Source organism: Lissotriton vulgaris, chromosome 12 (assembly GCF_964263255.1).
Source record: "Lissotriton vulgaris chromosome 12, aLisVul1.2, whole genome shotgun sequence".
Lineage (NCBI taxonomy): Eukaryota > Metazoa > Chordata > Amphibia > Caudata > Salamandridae > Lissotriton > Lissotriton vulgaris.
In genome coordinates this window covers 709,980,081-709,999,771 of record NC_141700.1, presented here as the reverse complement: position 1 = coordinate 709,999,771, position 19,691 = coordinate 709,980,081, and positions in this window count along the sequence as shown.

Genomic DNA, 19,691 nt, shown 5'->3' with positions numbered 1-19,691 from the left:
ACTGGCTTTATTAGCATGTGTTTGGGTGAGTAACTGTGTGTGCAAAAGGCTCAGTTGGTCGTGCATATATAAGTGCTGTATGGCTGTTTGACTGAATCTGTACCTGCCTCTGTCTATATCTGACTGGGTGTGTAAGTGGAAGTATGGTTTTGTAAATAGATATGTAAGTGGAAGTATAGGTAGGTGACTGGGTGTTGAACTGGATGCATGGCTGTGTATGTGCAGGTGTAACTGATTTTCTGAGTGCTTGGTACATGATTGCTGTATAGGTGTGTGAGTGGGTGTGACAGTGACTGCAAGGGTACTGAATGACTATGTAAGGAGAAGTATAGGTGAGTAAGTGGATGTCTGAGTTGTTTTATGGGTGTGTGACTTAGGGCCCGATGTAGGTTATTCCCATTTACAGACTCTTAACACCATCAACGCTTATGGTTTCCCCCCCCTGCGCTGAAAATCTGTAAATCCCATTAATCATGACGAGCTCAGCTCGGCATGAGTGTACGAGAGGTGTACCTCATGACGAGCTGAGCTCGTCATGAGCATCGAAGGTGTTAAATACCGAATTTTACCGAATCGGTATTTAAGAGTCTGTAAATGGGAAGGGGGCAGATTTAGGTAATTCCGAATTTTGGAATACAGATTTATTTACCTATTTGTTAAATACAGAATCAGTATTGCCCATTGATTCCTATGGGCCTTGAAGCCCATAGGAATCAATGGGAAATATCGATTCGATATTTACCGAATCGGTAAATACCGAATCCTGCAAGGGTGCAGGGGGTGTCACTTTGACACCCTCTAGCACCCCAAGTACAGGCTTGCGTGCCATGTGGCACACATACATGCCCTAAGGGCATGTCTGTGTGTCACATGGCACAGGTGTGCATGCACAGATGTGCATGCACACCTGAATTCGGTATTTTACCACACAATAGGATTGTGTGGTAAAATACCGACTCTTAAGAGCCTGTGGCACTGTAAACTGTGCCACCTACATTTGGAATTACAGAATCAGTATATTTACCGATTCGGTAATTTACCGAATCAGTAATTTTACCGAATCGGTAAATATACAGATTCTGTAATTTTCAGCCCCCTACATAGCAAAACCCAAATACCGGTCGGTAACGGCCGAAATCGGCGGTTACCAACCGGTATTTGGGCTCCTATATATGGCCCTTTGAGTGTGTTACTCACTGTCTGGCTATATGAGTGGTGGGTACATAAGTGCTTTTGTGGGAGTGTAACTGGGTGTGCAAGTGCCTGCCTGTCTGTATGAGTGGGTACACATTGCATGTCATAAAATGGCATACTATAGGCAAGCACACACTTCTAATTTTTAACACATTCATTTAAACTTCCTTAATAAAATACCTATATTTTCAGAATAGCAATTCCTCTTCCTCTATTGCTGCTCAGTTTATTTTTGTTAATATTCTCGTCTAACTTCCCTTTTATTTTACCTTTTACAGTAGTGTCTAGAAGCTACACATTTTCTTTTGGCTTTTGTACACTCATAGGTTCTTTTTTAAAATATAACTTTTTTAGTATAACATAATTACCATACCTGTAAAATCTCTTTGCTGTTATCGTAGCTTTATTTTATTATCTGTTAATATCTGTTTTCCACTACAAATCTGAAGTCAGAAATCTCTCAATTATCTTCCACTCTCAGTGCAAAAGTACCAATAATGGCTATCCATCCCAATGTGCTCCTACTCATAGACTCATACTTAACAAATCACAGAGTTCCATTCATCTTTTACTTTTGTTATACCGCTCCTTAATGAACATTATTTGTTAACCCATTCCATGTGACCTGTAAAGAAGCCCCAATTGGTAGGTGTGTGAATCTGTGATGGATCCATGTTGAATGCTACAAAAGCATAGAACAACTTGTGTTAATGCTTTTGATTTATATTTTATTTTGTAAAATATTGTAAATAAGAGCACATTGTGTACACCAGTCTGCTTTCAAGTGTCCCACTGCAGTCACCTTCCTTACCTTTCCCCCACACACTGTTTTGGCTGCATTTCCTTTAAAAAATATATATTTTTGTTGAAGTATTTTTTGGGCTGGGCAAATAAATAAATTCATATGCAGACAATTATACAGATAGATTTCATAGAGATAAGCATTGAGTTAAAAGCCTATACATCATATTAAAAGCAGCATTACTTTCATAGACAGTGTATCAGTTCATTATTACTTCAGGATCCCCCGACCTCCGCCTTCCACCGGTGTCCAGATTGTTTTTCCCAGTTTTCGGGCCTTTTGGCCTTTTCTTTCATAAATTCCTTTCTCCAGATTAAAAGTGGAGAGGAGCCAGGCGAGCTAATGGGAAAAGGGTGGGGCCACCGGATCCAACCAAGCTGTAGCAATACAGATTTGAGCCACTGCCTTCGTCAGAAACATGAAATATGGTTGAGGGCCATCTGATCCTGAGTTACTTACCCCCAGTAGCATTTATTCTGGGGTTAAGACTAACCCTGGACGTAGCACTTCGCTCCGCCCACGGAGTGGGCGTAGTGATGCCTACTTCGTGCTTCACAAAGTAGGCGTAGTAGGCAACACTACGCCCACTCCGTGGTGGGGCGAAGTTGCCCGCCACCCGCCTCCCTCCCGCCTACTTCTACAACCCTATTTTGAATATTACATAGAGTAAAAGAAAAGAAAAAGAACATACCTTGAATGCAGCGTCCCAGGGCTTGTTCTTCCTGTTGACGCGCCGACTTGTTCAGACAAATGCGCATGCGCGGGCGCCCGTGCATGCGCATTTGTCTGAAGAAGTCGGCGCGTCAACAGGAGAACGAGCCCCGGGACGCCGCATTCAAGGTAAGTTCTTTTTCTTTTATTTTACTCTATATAATATTCAAAATAGGGTTGTAGAAGAGGGCGGGAGGGAGGCGGGTGGTGCGTAGTGGGGCTACGCAAAGTGTGTGGGTGGGCGTAGCGCCCACCCCACTTTGCGAAGCTTTGTATAGCCTCACTACGCTCACTACGCCCACCCCTAGTTAAGACCACATTAACCTTCAGGGTTAGCTCTAGGAACTGCTCTATATCTTTCTTTAAGGTATCGAGCTGCGGACAGGTCAAAAACATGTGAACCACATCTGCTATGAGGGCTTGACGGCGAGGGTAGCTGATACCCACTCATTCGCCCCACTTTGCTATTTTATCTGACGTGTAGTACAAATCTAAAATTGTTTTAAAATGCTGCACCTGTAATTTTGATGAACAGAGTATAGTGTGTCCCTTATCTAAGGAATCAAGGAAGCATGATCGCATTTGTCTGCCTGGATGCATGGCGATCAGCTCACTATAGATCCTACTGATTGTACAACCTTCTTCGTCCCTTAGCCCATCCATAGTAATTTTTTGGGTTAGTCCTTTTGGGCCCCCTGTTTTCTACCCCAGGAAGCTACTTATCGGTAAAAATTTGAAAAAACCTTTCCTGTCTACCTCGTATCTATCTTCTATCTCAGTGAATGATCTGATTCCAGTTGCACCAACTAATTCCACAATCATTTCTACCCCTTGCCCTTCCATCGTCTCATTGTATTATCATGAAAGACTATTGTTAATTAAGGATTCATATAAAGGATGGTGTAATAATGTATTCTTACTATCCACATCTTTTTCTTTACTGTCCTCCTAACCTGGCCGGCTGCTGAAAGAGTAATAAACCTCACCTTCTTGTAATAACTAGGCTTGGTAAATCTTAAATAGAGGTTTTGAGCATCTTTCCCTACCAATAACTAATAAACATCTGGTAGCCTCCCCTGATTCCAAGGATCAAAGTGTTTCCCCCAACTATTCCACAAATATATTGCAGGGCAGATGCTAGGTGATATATTTTAAAATCAGTCCTTCTCTCTTCCTAGGGAGAGTCATAAATTTCATGATTCACCTTGTCTTCCCATATGTCCATATAAATCTATTTACCAGCTCCTCTAGCATCTTGAACCACACTGTCTCAAATATCAGAGGTATTGATCTGAAAAAAAGAGAACTTTAGGCAGAAAGATCATTTTCACCACATTACAGCGGCCAATCAGTGATAGGTGGAGATTATTCAGACTCCTGAGAAAAGCTCCACCATCTGTATCTGGTGGAGCATTCTAGAGAACTCTGCCCCAAGAGATGGTTAAAAAACTTTATAAAACCGGAGCAGAATTCGGTCCGGCCCTGCGGCCTCACCTGCTGAATGCTCACTAAGTGCTCTGAATATTACCTTGGGAATGAAATCCGCTCCATTGCTTCTTGGTCCTCCGTGGAGAATTTCTTCCAGCAGTCAGAAGCTAGATATTCGCTAATTGCATTCCCCCACTACCTCTCTCATAATGGTATGATTTCATATTGAACCTACGGAATTCCTCTCAGATTCCCGGAGATATTGTAACCAAATTCCCTTTCTCATTCTGAAATGCTGTTATCTCACTCCGCAAATTTTTCTGTCTAGTGCGCATCGCTAATATACTCCCTGTCTATTCACTACATTTGTAACATTCATCACTTCGAGTCATATATTTCTCTGTAAGCTTTGTTATACCTATGTCACCTATTGTCACTTTGGCTAGAGCAAGCCTACCCAATATACCCTCTATGGTCTTTCCAACCTCTATCGCCCTGACTAGTTCTTCCTCTATGACTCTTGATCTTTGATACAATTTAGTTAGTTGCTGTCATTGCTTTTTAGAGCGGTATAGGCTAAAACTCAGTGTCTCACCACAAATGCCAGCCCTTGAGGCATCCCAGATCATACCAATTTGTGCACTCCCTCTGTTATTTCCCCAAAAATCTCCTATCCATTTCTTCATGTGGGCAATATAGCCCTCTCCACCAGCAACATCCGTTCAAATGTCCAATTTTGTTGTGTCCTCTCCCCACCCCCCCGATCTGTATTATTCCCAACACTAAGGAGTTACGGTCTGACATTACGCGGGGATGTTTTTCAATAAAACATTTCCTAATTATACACTGAGAATCAAAAAAGTAATCCAACTAGGGCAACTGTTTTGTGAGGGCCGAAAAAAGGTGCTTCCTGAATCGGAATCTGCAGTTTTTAGATTCCTCCATATATATATAATACCCCATTCCCGTCAGCCAAATGAGACAGAGCCCTTAGACCCTGGGCTTCCGGCCTTTATATGACCCTGGGCTGTCACCCCACAGCACACCAATCCGGTTAATGTTCAAATTCCCACACATTATAATTGGGGTCGGCCACCTTGCTAATTCCAGATTTAAAAAATCAAAAACCTCAGGTTCATCCCCCGTTGGCCCATATTTTGAACACAATGTGAAAGAGAATGCAGAAATATGTAGCTCCATGATAACCAAGCATCCATATTTATCGGCCAGTTGTTTCTTACAAGCAATCTCTTTTCGAGAATAGCTCCCCCTCCAGTTCTGGTGGCCTGTGTGGTATGAGTAACAAGATTATACCCTAATTGACCTAATGCTCTTTTTTCTGCACCCACAATGTGCATTTCATGGAGGCAAACAATATCGGAAAGCAGCATTTTCAAGTCCTCTGCCACCCTGAATCGCTTACCAGGGTCATTTAAGCCACAGATATTAACCGATGCTATCCTTAATTTAGTCATGATAAACTTATTTGTGCCTCCAGGGGAAACCTCCTCTCTCCATTGAATACTCTGTTCTTACTCTTCCTCTCCCAAAATTTGACAGCTGCTCTAACCTGAAATTTCCTTGTTGCTTGTTGTGCCTCATTTCCACCCCATGACTAATCCCGCCCACTCCCTCCCACCACTCCCCATCCCCAAAGGCCCTTCCTCTCCCCTCCGTCCCCCTTAATTCCCCCACCCGAATAGTGAGACAAACAGACTTACTGAGGTCTGGGTGATGGCGCCTGTGCCCCTCCCCCGTTTAATAACCCCACCTACGACCAATCTTTATATTTGGATTTCCATGTCCCAGTTCCACTGCTGGAGCTCTGGGAAAGCCCCTCGCAACAGCTTTAAGACATAGGCTGTGATGTCCCCTCCTTCTATGCCTTCTTCTATACCGAGGATCCTTAGGTTGTTGCATCTTAGCCGATTTTCATAGTCTTCGAGCTTCCATTGCATGTCTGCTATTTTTTGCCCCCTGGGCTTCTGTTAGGCTTTGTCCTTTAGCTCCTTCATTCTCTAGGCCTGCCGTACGTTCCTCTACTGCAGTAATTCTTTCATCGATTTTGGTACAGGCTTTTGCTACCTTTCTGCCAGCCCCTTGTAATTTCTTGGTTGCCAGGCAGGTTTTTTTGCCATCTCGCCATGTCTCTTCCTGGTGTTGTTTAATCAAATCATATATCAATTTCCGGGTTGGTTCCTCACGGTCTTGATTATTTTGTCCCTTTTTGACCTCCATATAGGGTTCCTCGTATGATTTTCACGTAGCAGAATAATCCCACTTTAAAGCGAGTCTTCCTTGTTTCTTCGAGCCCTCCTTAACCTGACCCAGGGAAGCCCGTTCTTTGCTTTGCCTGACAATTTTCTTCCTGCGAACCACTGTCTCAGGCCCATTTAGCAGGCTGCCAGGGTCAGAGCTATAGGATAGAGCCACACTCTCCCCCTCAGATACTGCAGCACTCATATCAGAACCATCCATCAGGGAAAATAACTTGTCCCCAAAATCCAGAGATTCCTCTTGATACCTGGGGCCTGTGCCCCCCTTATTAATGCCTTTGTCTCAAGATCTACCCTGTTACATGACGGGGCACAATGTCTCTGGCGTGGCCTTACTGTACTCTGTGGCTTGAGTCACTTCCTCCGATTGAATGGCATCCTGCTCTTGCCCTACCCCTGGGTCTTCATGGATTGATGCTGTTGAGGGAGTCTTTTTCAATGGGTTATATGTCAATTGCTCTGACCCAGATCTGCCCCCTTAATGTTAGCATATTCATTGGCGTTTAGTTCCTTGCCTTGATTTGTGGGTTGGTGATCTGCCCCACCCCATCTTCTTCTACCTCATTAGCGATGTTCGACTGCCGTCCTTCAAGTGCCACCATCATGGGGTAAAAAACTTGGTGATTGGTTGCTGCTGGGGAGAGTCTGCTTTTTTGTTTAAATCATTTTTATTGAGATTTTTAACATCAAACACATGACAAGACGACATGATAATAGTTCGAGGGACCTCCCGCCCTTCCAGCTGGCTGCCCCCCCTCCCGCTTGAGGGCAAGTCTCACCTCTGTGCAGGAGAATATGTCCATGGAGGTGGGTGAGGGCCCAGATTTGACCGACAATGTCATGAAACAATCCCATCAACAACCAACAGTCCCATTTCCCCCAACCCTCCTCCCCCTTCACCTCCCCTATCCCTCCCCCCGGTGTGGTCGGTAGGCGTCCGCCAAGCGCTCTAAGGCATACATATATTGTGAGGTTCAGATTGAGGTCTCCGCATTTTTCCTAAAGTCATCTGGTAGGCGGAGCACCTTGAGGTATTTCGGGCATGTAAGTTCGTTAAACTCATCTGACAGGAGGGAGACTAAGGCTTGCCAAGTGTCCAGGAATGTGTCTCGTATCTGAGTGAGGGAGGCTTGTATCCTTTCCATACCCATAATGTACCATAGCCTGTGGAGCCACGCCGTGTGTGTGGGTTTCCTCTTGGTGCCCCATAGTGATAGGATGTGTTGAGTGGCAGCTCCCATTTTCAGCCCCATCTGTCTCCCCCTGAGTGATTTGAGGGGGAATGTGATGGCGTTGGGGAGACCGAGAAGTGCATATGCTGGAAATCGGGGGATCTCCGTCTCAAAGTGTTTATCTATGTCGCATAACACCTGCTCCCAATACTCCTGTACTTCCGCACATTCCCACAGTATATGAGTAAGTATCCCTGTATGGCCGCACCCTCTCCAGCATGTCGGATCCCTGCGCGGATTGCTCTGGTGTAGCCCTGCAGGCGTGAGGTGCCAATAGTATGCTATTTTTACCGCAGATTCTCTGCTAGCCACGTTACGGGCAGTGTGGTGGGCTCTGAAGTAAATGTCCTGCCATTATTTGTCTGTAAAGGAGTGATCCAATTCTCGCTCCCATCGTTTTTTGGCCCGCGGACCGCGAGGCGGAAGGAGGTGGGCCGAGCATCTTGTACAGGTCTGTAATCGCCTGTTTGTCCATTGTTTTCATGTGTAGCCATTTCTCGTAAGTTGTGAGATGTCTGCTCACGTGGGGCAGCACCTCCCTCGCCGTTAGCCAGTGCCTGATCTGAAAGTATTGAAAACGCCGAATCTGAGGGAGCGTGTAATAGTCTTGTAGGGTGCGCATTTGCAGGAAGCCCTCGGGATCGAAGAGGTTGCCGGCCGCCTTGCACTCCGATGACAGCCATTGCGGGAACACCGGGGGATCATGCCCGGTGGAAAGGCCGGGTTATCAAACAGGGGCGTCATTGGGGATGGAAAGGTGGTGAGACCACATGGGACCTCTACTTTGTCCCATACCTGCATCACTGTTCTCGTGATGGTCGATCTTTTAAGGTACGAGGGCCTGTCGGTGCGTTTCAGGAATGGAACTTTCCATAAGGACATCTGGCCCATTGCTCGGTCTTGGAACAACCATCTTTTTTCCGATTCAGGTCGGCTCCACTCCAAGAGGTATCGGAGCTGCGTCGCTTGAAAGTAGCGGAGTAAATCAGGGACCCCCAGGCCGCCCTCCGACGTGGCACGCGTGTTCAGGTCTCTGCGAAGTCGCGGGCGTTTACCGGCCCAAACGAATTGTTTAATGCTGTCTTGCAGTTTCCTGAGCAAGCCTATTGGTGGAGTCACCGGGATGGTTTGGAACAAGTACAGGACTTTCGGCAAGAGAGACATTTTGACTGCCGCCACTTGCCCCAGCCAAGAGAGTGGCTGCCGGCGCCACCTTGCCAAATCACCTTGCAGTTCAGCAGTGCTCGGTGTCAGGGAGATGCCCAGGTACGGCAGGGACATCCGGGACGAAAGGCCCCCATACCGCCGCGAGTCTCGTGCAGTCGCGCGGGCATTCTGCCCCAGCGGCAAGATCAACGATTTCTCGACGTTCATCTTAAAACCCGATACCTTTCCAAACTCCTCCATCTCTGTTAGGAGGGCCGGCACCGATTTCGAGGGGTCTTCCCCGGCTGCGAGGACATCGTCCGCGTAAAGACTTATGGTCTTTGGTTTCCGCCAAACCAAACACCGACAATGGCCGGGTTATCTCTGACCCTTTACGCGAGCGGTTCGATGTACAACGCAAACAGTAGGGTTGAGAGTGGGCACCCCTGTCTGGTGCCCCTTCGGATGTCAAACGGCCGTGAGCGCACCCCATTGACGTTAATCGTGGCCTGCGGGGCCGCGTAGCAACTAGCGACCCACGTGCGGAACCTGTCTCCCATCCCGAACCGCGCCAGGGCTGCATCGAGGTACCCCCAGTCCACCCTGTCAAACGCCTTTTCGGCATCTACAGACAGGAGGGCAGCATCTGAATCATTGAAGTGGGCCTTGTCGATGACGTGGAGCAGGCGCTTAGTATTGTCCGCGCACTGCCTGTTCAGGATGAAGCCCGCCTGGTCTGGCTCGATGATACCCGGCAAGCATGGGCCCAACCGCGCCACCAGCACACCAGTGAATAGTTTGAGGTCTAGGTTGAGGAGCGAGATGGGTCTGTAGGCTGTGCAATGCGACAAGTCTTTGCCCGGTTTGGGAAGGACCACAATGTCGGCCTCTAGGATGTCCTGGGGAATAGAGCCCCTGCCTTGGAAGGAATTAAACAGCCTGGTCAGTAATGGTGCCAGTAAAGGACAGAAGGTTTTATAGAAGCCCACTGAGAAGCCATCGGGGCCCGGAGCCTTTAGCGGCTTAAGGCGTGCGATCGCAGAGATTACTTCGTCTGTCTTGATAGGCGCGTCTAGAGAGTCCCGAGTGGCTTCATCGAGAGGTGTGATTGCCGTCCCGTCGAGGTAGGACTCGGCAGCCGTCTGCCCGGTAGGCGGTTCTGCCGTGTACAGGGAGGCATAAAATGCCCGGAACGCCTCTGCGATCTGGTCATCCTCCTGAGTTATGTGTCCCTCGCGGGATTGAATGGAGGAGACTTTAGCGCCCAGAGTCTTGGCCTTGAGGCTGCTCGCGAGTAAGCGCCCTGTTCTATCGCCGCCTACGTAGTACGTGTGGCGTAAACGAAGGGCCGCGTATTCTGCTCTGTCCAGGTCTAAACTCGCGAGCTGGGCCCTAACTGCCTTGAGTTGGCGCCAGATCCGACTATGAGCCCGTTCCAGTTCAAGCGCCTGTTTAGACAGGGTTTGCCGCTTGTCCCTCTGCTCCTTGGCTTCCGAAGCGGCCACAGCGATTAGGTCCCCCCTTACCACCGCTTTAAGCGCTCCCCACACCGCTGTCAGTGAGACCTCAGGAGTATCATTCACACGCAGGTATTCAATAATCCGATCATGAAGCTGTTGCTTGACCCCTGTGTGTTGCAGGAGGGCTTCATTGAGGCACCATCTACCCTTCCGCATCGCAGTCCTCGGGACTCGCAAGTGTGTCATGAGTGCATCATGATCAGAAAGTGCTGCCGGGAGGACCTCTATGTCATTTACCCAGAGGGCCAGGTCAGTGTTTCTGAAAAAATGATCAATTTGAGCGTATGTGTGGTGTACGTGGGAGTAAAAAGTGTAACCCGGGGTGGTGGGGTGATGTTGTCTCCACAGGTCCACAAACCCCCTGTCCGATAGCCACTGGCTCCCTTCCGCTGAGATCGCGCCCGTAAACCCAAATCGGTGGCCCGACCTGTCCGTGTTGGGGTCCATCACCAGGTTGGTGTCCCCACCCACCAGTACGGATTTCGTGTTGGGGGTTAGTGCGTCTGCCAGGGCTCCTTTAAGAAATGGTTCTTGTTTAGAGTTTGGAGCATAAAGTGACCCTATGACCACCGTCATCCCACCTATCTGGAGGTTATAAGCCAAGAATCTTCCTTTAATGTCAGCCACCTTATCCCCTACCTGCTCTTTGAAATGTCGTGCCACCAGTAGGGCCACCCCGCCTTTTTCTCAGGTGTTGAGGAGTAGTATTGGAATGGGAAGGCCTTGGATTGCATTCTGTGCCAGTCTTTGGGTAGCAGGTGAGTTTCTTGAAGTAGACACACCTCTGCGCCAGAGTTTTCCAGATAGGACAGGACGGCCCTGCGTTTGATGGGGTTGTTAAGCCCGTTTACATTCAAGGTAAGAATTTTTAGCGTGGAATCCGCCATAGTCGGAATGTGTAAGGAGTGCAATGCGTGTCAGAAGTTTGCCGACTTCCGGACCTATGCAATCTGCCTCGGGTGAACCACACCGGGAGTATCCCCCTTTCCCCAGAACCAACCCTCCCTGAACCCCTTCCCCCCCCTCTCTCCCGCCTCCCAACAGAACCAACTCACCCATCTCGACCCCTTCCAACTCTCAGCCCCAATAGTAACCAGTTCCCCCCCAACTACCTCACCCCCCCAACCACCCCCCCCCCAAACAACCCCGCAAAACTTTTCCCATAGTCTCGGGCCTATGGGAACAGAGTCCAGGTCCGTAGAATGTCAAAGTGGAGGAGAACATGGCAGCGGCTGACTCAGCGGCCCCCCGGCTCTTCCCCCCAGATGGAGCTGTAACATGAGGGCAAACCCCTTGACAGAAACACCTTACTGTCTGGCCGCTGTGTTATCAGCTACCTCCTGCACAGCTGCCTCTCGTTCCTGAGCAGCCACGAGGGGGTCAGGCTTCGGAAGAGACCTAGGGGATCGCCGTCGTCGCACAGTCTGCCAACCGTCTCTGGAGCGTCGCGTGGGCCCGTCCGGCGATCGACGCGGGGAGGTCCCCCTCGAACCAGCTTCTTCCGGAAGGTCAATATCTAGCACTGTACATGTGTCTCAGAGCGATCTGAGCTGATGTAGTGTCCCCTTCCATTTGAAGATGAGGCGGAACGGGTGGCCCCATGTGTATGGCACTCCTTTGTCTCTCAGGAAGTCCGTAGCTACCCTGAAGGCCCTTCGCTTCTGCAGGGTGATGGCGGAGAGATCTTGGAAGAGGGCCACAGGGTCTCCCCGGAAGGTGATCGGTTGTTTCGATTGGGCCTCCCTCAAGATGCGCTCCTTCAGAGGGAAATCAGGGAGAAAAGCCAGTATGTCCGGAGGGGGGTGTCTGTGCGCGGCAGGTAGGTGACGATGCTGTTCCCCTCCGACTTCAACGGAACTTCTCGGACCCGTATGTTGTTCCTCCGGGAATGACTCTCAAGATCCTCCGAGTCTGCCTGAAGGTCCACCTGTCGGTCCTGGAGGCGGAGGATCTCCTGTTGCAGCCGCCCCACTTCTATGATGCGGATCTGGTCCGCTTCCTCCACCGCTGCCACGCGCTCCCCCAGACCGTCTATGTCTCGGCGCAGCTCCCGCTGCTCTCCTGCAAGTTCCTGCTTCAGGGTCTGGAAGTCGTCCCTCAAGGTGTTGAAGAGGGAGGCAAGGAAGGCCTTCGTGATGGGAGCAGACTCATCATCCAGGCTTGAGGCGTTGAGTGGTGTCTTAGGGGGTGACGGCACCAGGGCTTTCTCCCCTTTCTGGGCAATTTTGTGAAGCATGTCCACAATGTTGCGGGTTCCTTTGCGTCCTGCAGTGGCCATGATGTCAGAGCTCTATAGTCGATGAGGGTCCAGGGGGGCCGCCCACGAGGCCGCAGGTAGCACCTCTGGGAAACCGGGGACAAGAACTGTTAGGCCTGTGAGCTCGGCTGGGGGTTCGGAGGGCAGCGCGGCAAGGCCGCTGGGGTGTCTTCATGCACGATCACCCACTCGATAGGGCCCAGAGTCGGCCAGCACGGGTCCAGATTCGCCGTGCTCCTGAGGTATTAGCCAAAGACCTCGTAGTCCCGTCCAATCGAGGGTGCAGGGTGGCGGGAGCTCCTCCTGCAGGTTAGCCGTATTCTCCTTGTAATGAACTCACTTAGCTGGCCAGTTGGGACGCGTGTTGGGTCCGGGGAGTGGACCAAGGGCACACCACGTTTGCAGGGGGCCCGAGTGTAGCGGCCGAGTATCAAGGAGCCAGCCGCGGCAGGAGTCCAGTGGGGCGGGCCGCCACCACCCCGGTGCAGGGATGGTATTGTTCTCCCCTCTCGTGTGGGGCAACTGGAGCGCTCCCCTACAGGCCCGGCACCCGGGTCCCGAGCCCAGGACCCGGCGCAGGCAGTCCCGTGGGCTGGTGGGGTGCGCTCCTCACCTGTTGGTCCCAGAGACACCTTCTAGCCGACCAGCCGCGGCGGGAGTCCAGTGGGGCGGGCCGCCGCCACCCCGGTGCAGGGATGGTATTGTTCTCCCCTCTCGTGTGGGGCAACCGGAGCACTCCCCTACAGGCCCGGCACCCGGGTCTCGAGCCCAGGACCCGGCGCAGGCAGTCCCGTGGGCTGGTGGGGTGCGCTCCTCACCTGTTGGTCCCAGAGACACCTTCTAGCCAACCAGGCGCCGGCGCACAGCAACTTTGGCAATCTCGGGCCTCCGGTCGGCCCTTGGCGCTCCTCACGGCCTGAGCTCCGGTTCTCCGTCTCCTCCGCAGTCCCCGCACTGGCCGGTTCACCAGGCGTCGGGGCTCGCCGCCACACACCAGGCTTGGAGTCCCGACCTCCGGTAGGTGAGCTTGCGATGTCACCAGGCTCAGAAGCCGGAGCCCGGCCACCGCCCCCTCGCGGACCAGGCCCAAAGCCGGGGGCTCGATTGCTGTAGTAGCCCGTCCGGCTGCCACCAGATGCCGCAGCGGCCCGCCCAGACCATGCCGCGGCGTGGTCCGCCGCTCTCGCCCGCTGTAGGCGACCTGCCGCTCCTGCCGCACAGGACCCAGGGGCACCGAAATCACCCCAGGCGTCGGGCTCCCACAGCCGCCATTACGCCGCTTCCCTCTGGTGAGGGCCTCCGCCAGACGCCCACTACTCCCGCAGGCGGTGTCGCTTAGATCAGCGATCGGGGAGCACCGGGGTAAGTACTGCACCCCCGGTCGGGATTTCCGTGAGTTTAGGGGATATTGTACGCTTTTAAAGGGTGGTTATGGGGTTCAGGGCCGGGGAGCCTCGCAGGACACGTCTGGTCAGGCCGCCATCTTAGCCATGCCCCCCGAGAGTCTGCTTTTGACCCTGACACCTTCTTTTCCTCATTTGTAGGGTTCTTGCTGGAAATAGTCTCCAAACCTTAGGTCCTTTAGGGGCATTCTTGTTTCCACTGGAAAGAGTGGTCTTTAGCCCCTCGATGCGTGGGTGAGGGCATGAACCCATCTATAAAGCTGCCAATTCAGGCTGCCCAGCTTATTCACTCTGATCTTGGGCAGAGCGGGCAGTCTTAGGGGGCATGTTGATTGTAGCGCTTTTTGACACAGAGAGCTACCCGGGCCATTCCGTGAGCAAATCCAGGAGCTCGGCAGCGGCTCAGGAGGAGAAAATGAACCTTGCCAGGGAGGCCTCCAGCACAGCAAGGACCGTCCGTGTCCCAACAGCCACGGAGTTGCTCCCCTACCCCAGGTAGGCACTCCACATGCAGTAGACTTTCCCGTGGATGAGCGTGGTGTCTTTAACCACATCATTGCTACTGTATATTCCCGTGCTGTGCTGCAATTTTCAAAATTCCATTGTTTGTGACAAGGTCAACTTGTCATAAGCACAGCACAGGTAACACCCATGACGAGTTGACCTTGTCACAAGCATCGAAGGGGTTAAGGCTCTGCTTCTCGACTTAGCATTGAACAGTGAGGGATCAGGAGGCCGCTGTGGTCTCTCACAGAGACGCCATCTTGTCTCCCTCCGTTTTGGCTCCATTTCCATTGTAACAGTGGTTTTCGTAGCTCCTGCCTACCAGTAGGTCAAAAGTTTACAACACTTTCTGTCAGCAGCACACTAGCTTCACATTAACTGTATCAGGTGTGGTTGACTGATTGCATTTCCAATCCTATCACAAACAACATATTTTTTTCCCAAAGCCAATTATGATTTAGTAATCTATTTTCTTTAAGTCACTACCTAATTTTAGTGCCCTGCACAGCTCAAGAATTCAATCAAATAAGTTATTTTATATTTTTTACTTGCTGTCCTCCATTTTAACTACCTTTCATCTTTAAAACTGACTCATCCTGCTGCAGCCTTTCCCTATCTGCTACACCTGTGTTGCTCCAAAATGGTCAACCTCTGGATTCAGTGCCAAAGGTTTGTGATTTGGGCCAGAGAGAGTACTAGAAAGAGTGACACTGACAGGGACTTAGGCTTCACAACCAAAAGCACACATTCACAGTGCACAGCGTTAGCCATGCTTTCGGTTTTGTCCCAGGAGTGCGGTGGACCTCTTAGGCCGACTTGGACCTTTGATTGGTTATTCAAGAGACCAACTGTGACGCATTGGTAAGCAGTGTAGCAACCTCTCCTTAAGGTCAACTATTGGGTAGAGCTTGATCCCCCTCTATGTATCAAAAGTAGGAAGCCTATGCTTGTCAGGTGTGGCCTACTGAATGTGAGGTCACTAATGAAACATGCCATGGAAATCCATCTGCTTTTATAGTCTGGGGACTAGGATGCACCATTGTTAACAGAGATCTGGACCACCCCCAACTCAGCAGTATACATTGGTTTAGCTTGCTCACCACATTTTAAAGCCCTACATAAATCACAGGCTAATATAAAGGTAAGAGGAGGAGGAGTCCTCTATAATGAAAAATTGAACATTTCCTCACTCTCACTTGATGAGCTAGAAAGTCCTGATATCCTGGGTTTTATACTGAAAACAGGAAAAAGCCATTGCTTTTCCAGGTGCATTATGATATAGTTTGCCAGGACTTCCAAACTCTTATCTATATACCCTGACAGAAGTTCTTTTAACATGGCACTCGCATATTTGAATTTCTTTATCTTGGGGGATTTCAACCTATCGGTAGAGGATGATCTCTTACCCCTTTTTAAAGAACGGCTGTGATTTTTTTAAGATTTTGGGGCTACAACAACATGTAATGGCCCAGCTCATTCGGCTGGACATAGTCTACGTCTCATTTTCGCCCCAAGTAGGCTGATTTCTGTAAAAGAGATTGTACCGCTACACTAAATGGACCATGCCCTAGTTTTATTTCATATACTGATGAAGGAACCATGTTCATTCAAGCTGGCTACTATGCCAACAAGGAAATGAAGGGCATGGAATTAATTGCACTGGCCAAATATGAAGCCACTTTCAAACTTTTAAACACCTTCAAACCCAAGAACTCAGTGGAGGTCAATTATCAAGCCTATGAGCAGGTGATTGTAGAAACTTTAGATAAAGTGATTCTCCTCATCGATTTGAAAGCTCACCACAGACCATCTGTGCCCTGGTATAATGAATCATTCAAAATGCTTAAATTAACATGTAAGAAGCTAGACATAAAATGGCGGAGTGGCTACACCGAAGGAGACAAAAAATGTGTAAAGTGTGATTATAAAAGTTAGGTCAGTTAAGCTAAGGCTGAATATTATGCCAATACAATCTTGCAGCTACAAATGGTGCAAAAAAGATCTTTGATATTCTGCAGGAATTATCCATTCCAGACTGCATACAGGAGGTAGTCACACCATCACAGGAGCTCTGTGATGATGTTGCTGACATTTTCAATAAGAAGATCAACAAGATATTTGAGGACATTGGTGCTTCTGCACATATAACACCTTCAGGACTGAAAAGGACAGTGAAATTGGAAAATGTAGCCAGAGTGAGCAACTCCGAAGTACCACTGCTAGGTCCCATTATGACCCAAAATGGAATCAACCTTCTGGAGAGCCAGGTAGATTGGTTTAACTCCTTTGAACCCATCTCGGAGGGATGTTTTCAACTTATTGCCAGGGCTACCACATCGGGATCCCCACTTAATCCCCTTCCTGCTAGGGTGTGGAAAGAGCTAGTAGATTAACTCACACTCCCCACACTATAGATATACAATCAATCATTGGTGTCTATGTTGTGCCACATACATTGAAGAAGGCAATAGTCACCCCCTTCTGGTAAAACCTCAGCAGAACCTCTGGTTCTGAGTAATTACAGGCCCATATCACTCCTTCTATTCCCAGTGAAAGTATTAGAGTGATGTGTAAGTAAGAGGCTATCCTGGAATCCCCTGCTCTCCTCGAGGAGGAACAATTTGGTTTCTGGCCTTGGACATGGGACTGTATCCACTCTACTTGTTGCCATGTACAAGTTACAAATGATGGAAGACAGTGGTCAGTCGACAGTCTTGATTATGCTTGACATGGCTGTTGTTCACACAGTCAACCACAGAATCTGTCTGTCCAGACTAGCCTCAATTGGAGTGGGATGCACAGTGTTGAAGTGGACACCTGTGCCTGACACTTGTCCAACAGGTAGGAATCCTGTCCAACCTGTCCAACAGGTGTCAGGCAAAAGCCTGACACCTGTTGGACAGGTGTCATGCTTTTGCCTTCAGATACAAAAACAGGCGAGGAAAAGGGAGGCAAAAATCTACTCAGCAAGACCAAACCTTGATTATCAATATCTCCTCTGCCACTCTCTCGACTCAACAAACCAAGTTGTTATCAAAAGGAATGTCACTACCAGACACTACCAAACTGGATACAGACGTTGAATTTTTCAGATTCATGCGCAGATTACGTCTCAAACACTATTTCACCAATGTTGTTGAACCCCAAACTGAAGATTTGAATGAGCAATCCATGAGGTTTAAACCACCGAGTAAATTTCAACCACCTGTCTTACACAAAATGCTGGATGCGTTTGAAGAGTTGGTTAAAAAGGATTTTTCTAAGATTAACTTCAAGAAAGTACAACATCCAACATCACCATTCATGAAAGAAGGTTAATTAAATCCATAGCCAACACCACAGCACTAACATTCAAACCAGCTGACAAGGGCGGGGCCCTCATCATGATGGACACCACATATTACATATCTAAGGTGGAACAGCATGTAACAGATGACTCAACATACCTCAAACTGTTTAATGATCCTACTATCCAGTTACAAACTGTGTTGCAAGATCTTTTACAACAGGCAGAAAAAATTTGGCATACTGATTCTTCATGTAAACAATTCTTGACAGCCAATAATCCTAGAAGACCCCATATCTTTATGATCCCAAAGATCAACAAGAATCCGGTTGACCCCCCGTTTAGGTCAATAGTTTCGGGATGCGGTTCACTGTTTGACCCTATTGGCAGATTCTTGGATCACTATCTCCAGAAGTTTGATTAAAACTGGTGCACTTATGTCAGAGACACAATGGATTTTCTTCAAAAACTGGACCTCATTGAACCTTATGCACAGAGTCATTGGTGTATGTGTACCATATATGTAACCGCTTAATACTCCTCGATTCCGCATGAAGCTGGCATGGAAGCTGTAGAGTGCGCTCTTTTGACAATGCAGGACATTGATGTGGACAAGGTTTTTTTGTTACAACTTTTACACTTTTGTTTACATCACAGTTATTTTCTACGGCAATCAGATTATTATGCTCAATTGACAGGCACATCAATGGGATTTTCGGGGGCACCTGCTTATGCAATATCTTCATGGCCAAATTTGAAAGTGACCATATACTCCGTAATCCTGACTGGAATACTGGTATTGCACAATACGCACGATACATAGACGATATCTTTGTGCTTTGGACGGCGCCACAGGAGGAATTGGAAGCATTGATCAGTAAACTTAATTCACGGGATCCCCGCATCAAGTTCACTCACACAATAAGTCAAACTCAAATCAATTACCCTCATGTTTTAGTCAGAAGAGACATGAATCAAAGGGGATTTCAAACGGAAGTTTACACTAAACCAACTGACAGAAACAGCTCGCTAAACTTCACCAGTTTCCACCCCCGCAGTCTAATCCATAATTTGCCGTATTCTCAGTTTATCAGAATAAAAAGTATTTGCTCAAACCCCGAGACCATGACAACCAAATCACTTGAATTCAAACAAAAGTTCATTGACAGGGGCTACCCAGAGAAAATTATACAAGAGAATTTGGACAGAGTAGCGACAAGGACATGCTCATCACTATTTGTCAAGCGTAAACCATCAATATCGAAAACCCCCACATATGTATCCAAATATTCCAGAAGTTCCAAACAAATTCAACAGATCATTAGAAAAAGATGGGAACTACTGGAGGCTGAACCAGATTTTAAAGGACTATTTCTTGACAAACCAACTTTCAGGTGTACCCGTGGAAAGAATCTACAATAATTAATTTTGCCACCCAAACTCACATCCCAGGTACAACATAAAGGTATGGAATAATGCCACAACTGCATTCATTGCAGCAACATGATACTTGGTCAACATCTAACACATCCTCATTCAGGAAAACAAATACAATTACGTCATTCGGCAGATTGCAACACAACCAATGTTGTGTATTGCCTGAAATGCCCTTGCGGCTTGATGTACGTTGGAAAAACAGAACGCAAATTTAAATTAAGACTACCGGAACACAAAAGCACAATTCGCACACACAGTACAACCTCTAGTGTAGCCATACATTGGCATGAGGCTAAGCACAGCATCTCACAAATACGCAGTCAGATCATTGAGATAGTACCACATTCAGAGGGTGTAGACAATCATAATAGACTGCTACAGAGAGAGATTTATTGGATTGAGTTCTTGGGCACAACATTTCCAAAGGGATTAAATGAGCAAATTGACTACAGCTGTTTTCTGTAAAGTCAACAGCGCAGCACGTGCTCAAGGTTT